This window comes from Trachymyrmex septentrionalis, unplaced genomic scaffold (genome assembly GCF_001594115.1).
Source record: "Trachymyrmex septentrionalis isolate Tsep2-gDNA-1 unplaced genomic scaffold, Tsep1.0 scaffold79, whole genome shotgun sequence".
NCBI classification, from domain to species: Eukaryota; Metazoa; Arthropoda; class Insecta; order Hymenoptera; family Formicidae; genus Trachymyrmex; species Trachymyrmex septentrionalis.
This window is the reverse complement of record NW_017305977.1, coordinates 1,722,446-1,728,882: the sequence shown is the minus strand read 5'-3', so window position 1 is coordinate 1,728,882 and position 6,437 is coordinate 1,722,446. Positions and strand designations below refer to the sequence as shown.

The following is a 6,437-nucleotide window of genomic DNA, read 5'->3' as shown; positions in this document are numbered from 1 at the left end:
ATTTATTTTTCTCCATGCACGTTGAGTTTTAACAATTGACTTGTTTTGTTGAATGTAAATTTCAACAATCTGAGAGCGTTCGCGTGGCGTGTACTGTTCCATGGCACAAATTTCCTTCGACTGACGCTTCAAACGCGCTACGTCGTTACTCGATCTAACATCTCTGTCAAAAGTTACAGTGTTGCCACATCTTTCCGTCGAATATGGCCAACCCTGTACATACAATATAACAATAGTATGGTTGTTTATCTGCTATTGTAATATTTTTAAATTATTTATTAAATGTAATATTTTTAAATTATTTATTAAAAACACATCAGCTGCAGACCTACTTGGGACATATTCGTATTCTTTTTTTTTTTTGCCTTCATATAACAATCACGGATGGATACCTCCATCTTTGCTTTGCATCATCTACACTTAAAATTAATAAGTAGAAAAAATTACCAAAATAAAAGATTAATACATGTATACATAATTTTAATCAATTATCACTGACTTCTGCAGTTTTGCTTGGATAAGATTTTTAGACTAACTTCCTATTAGGTTACATACTTCTTGCCACTATGTTCGTTTTTTTTTAAATTTTGTCTTCCGTTTGCAGGAATTCGATGGTCGAATAATGCTCTCTTGCAAGCTATATAAGTAATCAATAATATTCTCGAGGCTTCCACGGGTGCTTTCTACACATAAAGATTATGCGTTTCGCGAGTTTCCTTTCTGTTCAGATTCATTCTTCGAATGCCAACGTTTCGTGAATCTTGCAGTCCACTTCATCAGGGCGAGGAGCAGCCTGATGTTGAGCTGTTCCTCCGTTCCTTTTATATTACGCTACTTGTTGGAGTGGTGGGGGAAAAGAAAAGAATTATGGATGAGGGGGGGAGGGGGAATTGGTCTTCAATCATTCTCCCTTCAACCGGGAGAATGATTTTCCATATTTTATTTTATGTTGTAGCCATTATCTCTATTTAGATTGTTACGGTATTTTTGTATCTCTATGGCTTCTCTAGACTTTCTTGGAAAGTATGATGTAATGTTGGCTATTGTGATCGTTTTGTCAAACAATATTTGATGTCCTGTTTCGATGTTGTGTTCTAATAATATTGATTGCGTGATGTGTTTTAGCCTGACATCACGTTGGTGTTTTTTTATCCATAGTTTGACCATTCCCCCGGTTTCTCCAATGTTTACTGCAGGAATAAGGTATTCTGTATACTCCTGCGGAGCTGAGTGGAGGTCTTTGATCTTTAGAATTTCTTAAGATTTGTCCTATCTTTTTGGTTTGAAGATAATTCCGATATTGTGTTTGTTTAATATCCTGCCAATCTATTATTCCTTTGATATATGAGAGAATGGATAGGATCCTTTCGTCTGGTTGTATATCAGACACCGTTGTCTTGTTTACATGTTTATTGATTATTTTGGTTATGTCTTTTCTGTCGTGTCCATTTTTCTGTAAGGTTAGTTTTAGGTGATTGAGTTCTGTCTGTAGATGTTCTTTATCAGAGATGGTCTATGTACAAGTGAGTTGATTGCTGATTGTTTTTATGCTGGGTAGTGCAACTCGGCATGTGAGTATCTATCTGTGTGTGTTGGATTTCTGTACACTTAATGGCCTAAGGTATCGTCAGCTTTCTTAGAGACAAGAACATTTAAGAAGGGGAGTTTTCCTCTATATCTATAGTGAAGTGGATATTTGGATGTTAATTGTTGAGAAAAATAAAGAATTTACGGAGTTCGGCTCTGCTGTGTCTTCACATCACGAATGTATCGTCTACATAACGGAATCGAACTTCTGATTTTTTGGGTGTTTTTCTGAGGACTTCTTTCTCAAAATGCTCTAAGATGTTGGCGATTACAGGAGAAATAGGATAACCCATCGTCGCTCCTGAAGTTTGTTCATAAAATTGTTTGTTACAGAAAAAGTAAGTGGTTATTAAGCACTGCTCTATTATAAGGTCGGATAAGATCGGAGGAGACTTTATGTGAGGTCTTTATTATGTTTAATGTGTTTTTCATTGAGATTTATATGAAAAGGGATTCTACGTCGCAACTTACAAGCAGATCTGTGGGATGTAGTAAGATTTTTTGAATCTTTTGTATGAAGTCCGTTGAATTATGTGTGATCTGGATTTTCCAAAGAGAAAGGTTGTAATATTTGTGCTAGGAAGCGGAATAAGTTGTATGTCAAGGAGTGTATGGCGCTGACAATCGGTCTGAGGGAGATGTTTGGTGTGTGTACTTTTAGTAGTCCGTATAGTCTTGGTGGAAGAGAATTTATAGGTTTAATGTTGATATGGTTTTACTGAGAATGTTGCTTTTCTTCACTAGGATCTTAGTGTTCTGTGCGATTGTATTAGTTGAATCTTTGTCAAACTTTTTGCTTTATATGCTTTTTGAATGCTTTGTCCGAAAGAAGATTCTTCATCTTTTTCTTATAGTCTAATGTGTTCATAACCACTCGTATTGCCTTTGTCGGCTAGACGCACAATGATGTCTGTGTCTCTGTTCAGGTCTTGGCCCCTCAGAGGGCCAATCGTTCTTGTCTGATGTTTGGTGGAGGAGGTTTGACTTTGGAAAGGATATTGGTTACCTGTCTGCGGATGTTATCTGTTTGTTCTGATGAGAGTCGGTAGATAGTTGACTGTATTTGATTGATAATCTCTTCCTTTGGAACCTTTTTAGATGTCACTGCGAAGTTTAGACCTTTGACAAGCGCAGATATAGTGTCTTGAGACAGGTCTCTGTTAGATAGGTTCTTGACGTTAAGTAGAGAAGGTTGTGGATTTTTGTAAAGGATAAGGTTTATGTATTGTATTTCTGTTTCTGTCTTTCAGAGGATTATGTGAGTCTTCATGGCTTGTTCATATGTAATACGATCTAGAGTTTGCCAGATGTCATGCCGCAACGTGGCGGATAGAAACAGGTAGAGTTTAAAGATTTTATGAGAGATCTGGGCTATTTGTGACTTAGTGAAGTGGATGCGTTCCTTGATGAGAATCAGGCTGGTTTTATGAAGAATGTTTTTGAATTTATGAGTTTCTAGGTGGTCTTTGAGTTGTAGAAACTTTGAGTTGTAGGGATGATGTTATTATCCCTACAGCGTTTTAGGAATGCCAAGTTTGATAGTTTCTTGGCTAGGGAAGACCTGAGTTTGCTGAAAGTATTTACTTTAGCAAGGATACTCTCCATAGAGGTGTTTGATAATTCTTGAAGTCCCTCCCCCCTCCATTCTCCCGAGTAATGAAGACCGATCAATTTCTAAAAAAGGGTCGTTTTTGCTTCAACATTGAATAACTCGGTAAAAAAAATCGCATAGAGACCTATAAAAAAACAAATTAAAAGTAAAGATTCACTCTTTCGATAGCTGTAAACCCTATTTGTGCTCAATTTTTAATTGGCATCGTAAAACTTCACAAATTTCATAAAAAATTTTGAGATTTTATGCATCTTTGTTTATGTTTGTGTAATTTCATAAAATACCAGTAAGACTTTCTAAAGTACTAATCTGAATAATAGAGATTTCAAGCTTTAAAAGACTTTAAAGCAATTTCAATTTTTTTTAAATTGAACAGGACTTCTAATATTATATATGTATGAGCTTAGACGTGAGAGTATAAATATTGTATTATATATAAATACCTATGTATGTAAATATATACTGTATGCAGGATGTTTGATAAGTAACGATAAAACTCTCGTATAGCCCTGGTAAAAATTTTTTTTCAGAATTTTTCATATAATTTTTTAGAATTTATATATAATTTTATAATTGATTAATATTAATAATAACGGAAATAGCTCTGATAACCTTGATCTTGACATATGTTGTCAAGGTCATGACCCTGAGTAATCTCCAACAGATTTTAGCCGTCACTCGTTCTTCGTTAAAAAGTTATCAACAAAAAAAATTTGAAAAAATAACGATTTATTCCTGCTTTATATAATATTAAAAGCTATTCTATACCCTTCTTTGCTTACGTAAGGACTTTCTACGCAAAGCAACTCTCACCTCCCTTTCTCTGCTTTGTAAAGCAGTGAATGTGTTTGTAAAGTAGTGAATTTGTGTTTTTAAAGCAGTGACTCAGCGTTTCTACAAAGTTAACCTTCAGGAACACACGACTCTCATCTCCGACTCTCACTCCTCCTACCCCTGCTTCAGGAGCGCACGACTCTCACTTCGGACTCTCACCTCCGACTCTCACCCTTTCTCCCCTCTGTTTTAGAAGCGCACGACTCTCACCCCCCCCCCTGCTTTACGGGCCCACTTTCGACTCTCATCCCTCTCCCCTCACTGCAAAGGGGTGCATGACTCAATGTATTGTACTATTTCACATGATTATATTGTTCACTTGTTTTAGTAGCCATCGCATTTGTATTTACAAATTTTGATCGTACAATCTTATTCAGTTCTTCAAACAGGAAGCATACAGTTACTACTTCTCATTCTGAATATATTTGTACAAGTGATAGTATATATTGATTGTATTATGCATCTTCATGAATTTTTGCACGTAACACATAATTTGGACAGTTTGATGGAATATTTGATAAGTAAAAAAGTAATTCGGGGAAGTTCAATGTTCGAAATGTGAAAATATCTTAACATATCCAAATGATGTATATGAAAATTTAATTTTGCACTGTAGTCATATATATTATAAAACTGTAACGTGGAAGAAAACGATAACGAAAAATGTGTAACTTTAAAATAAGTATATTACACAGTACATGGTTTTCTAAAGCTCATATGAATATAATAACAATATCGATTTATTGCTTATTTTGTAATAATTAGAACACGACAATCATTTATGTAGTGCATTGAATATTAGCGATCCAACCGTCGTTGATTGAACAAATTTTTGTACAGAAGTAAATTAATATTTATATAGCATATTCATATTTATATTATGTAAATGTATTTCCATATTTATATTATGTAAATGTATTTTTGTGCTATTTTATTTTTTATAGTTGCTATGTAATTGGTTGAAAAAAGAGGAACAACAAATTAGCGGACCAGGCAAAATTGTGGAAATAGATAAAGTCAAAATTGGAAAAAGAAAGTTTAATAAAGGTCGTATTTTGAAAGGACAGTGGATATTTGGTGGTATTGAACGTGAAAGTAAAAATGTTTTCATTATACCTGGAAAATCGACGTTTTGAACCATTAATATCACTAATTCGAAAGCACATTGCTCAAGAGTCAATCATTCATAGTGATTGTTAGCGTGGATATGATGTTCTACGAAATGAAAACTATATTCATCGAGTGGTTAATTATTCCGAAAATTTTGTAGATCCAAATACAGGGAGTCATACACAAAATATTGAGAGATTGTGGCGGGAATTACGTGCTAATATTTCACGTTTTGGTACAAGAGAGTATTATTATGAACATTATATAGCTGAATTTTTGTTCAAAAGACTACATACTTTTGACAAACGTATTGAACGTTTTTTCGAAATAATAAGCGAATTGTATCCGTTAGAATCGTTAGATAATTCTACATAGATATTCAATGTTCATTTAACATTATTGTTATTTACTGATATTTTTCAATATTATATTTAGCAGAAATAAAACGTTATTTTTTCAAACTTTTTTTGTTAATATCTTTTTAACGAAGGACAGTTAAAACCTATTGCAGGTTACTCAGGGTCGTGATCTTGATAACATAGGTATGTTAAAGTTATCGCAGCTGCTTTCGTTATTATTAATATTTACCTTATAATTTTCTTATATTTTTCATTACGAATTGGAACACTAAAAATTTATGTCTTTTCTCAGCATTTTTCATATATGTTAATTAATATATAAAAATTAATATATATTAATTAATGGAATATCGTAAGATTTCTAAAATTTTGAATATAATTTCTGATGAAATGTTATAAAATCTAAAAAATTTCAAAATATTTTTTAAAAATTATGGGATAAAAAATTTCAGAATATTTCAAAATTCACATGTATGAAAAATTCTGAGAGAAGATGTGAATTTTCCGACTATTTCTGAATATTTCTGAAAAATGTTTTAATTCGTATAAAAATTCTAAGAAAAATTTTCACCAGGGAAGAATAAAGCAGACTAAAATGAGTCGAAAAATCCTCTACCATTTTGCAATTTTCGCAATAATTAACGTTTGAAGGACTGGAGGCCCCTTTAAAGACTCGACAGTGGCGCCACCTTTTTCGCCACTCAACTTTATGACATTGACAAAAAAGTTCTAGCTCTTAAAATAAAAAAGTCAATTAAGAACATGCCGGTCGTCAGAAGGTTAAACAAGATATGAATTACTAAAAATCACCATTATATCAAAATATTGGTTTTATTCCAAAATATTGGACATATTATTATATAAATAATTTTTTATTCAAGTATTATCAACTTTACAAAAAAATAGCAAGAAAAATTTTTTATTTTCTTTTCATA

At 33.0% G+C, this 6,437-nt stretch overlaps 1 protein-coding gene across 2 annotated transcripts in view; it reads right to left on the bottom strand.

Moving 5' to 3' along the window:
• The window catches only part of LOC108754371 (G-protein coupled receptor Mth2-like), a 28,806-nt gene that overhangs the window by 8,462 nt on the left and 13,907 nt on the right, over nt 1-6,437 (bottom strand). The gene's annotated exons all lie outside the window — the stretch shown is intronic.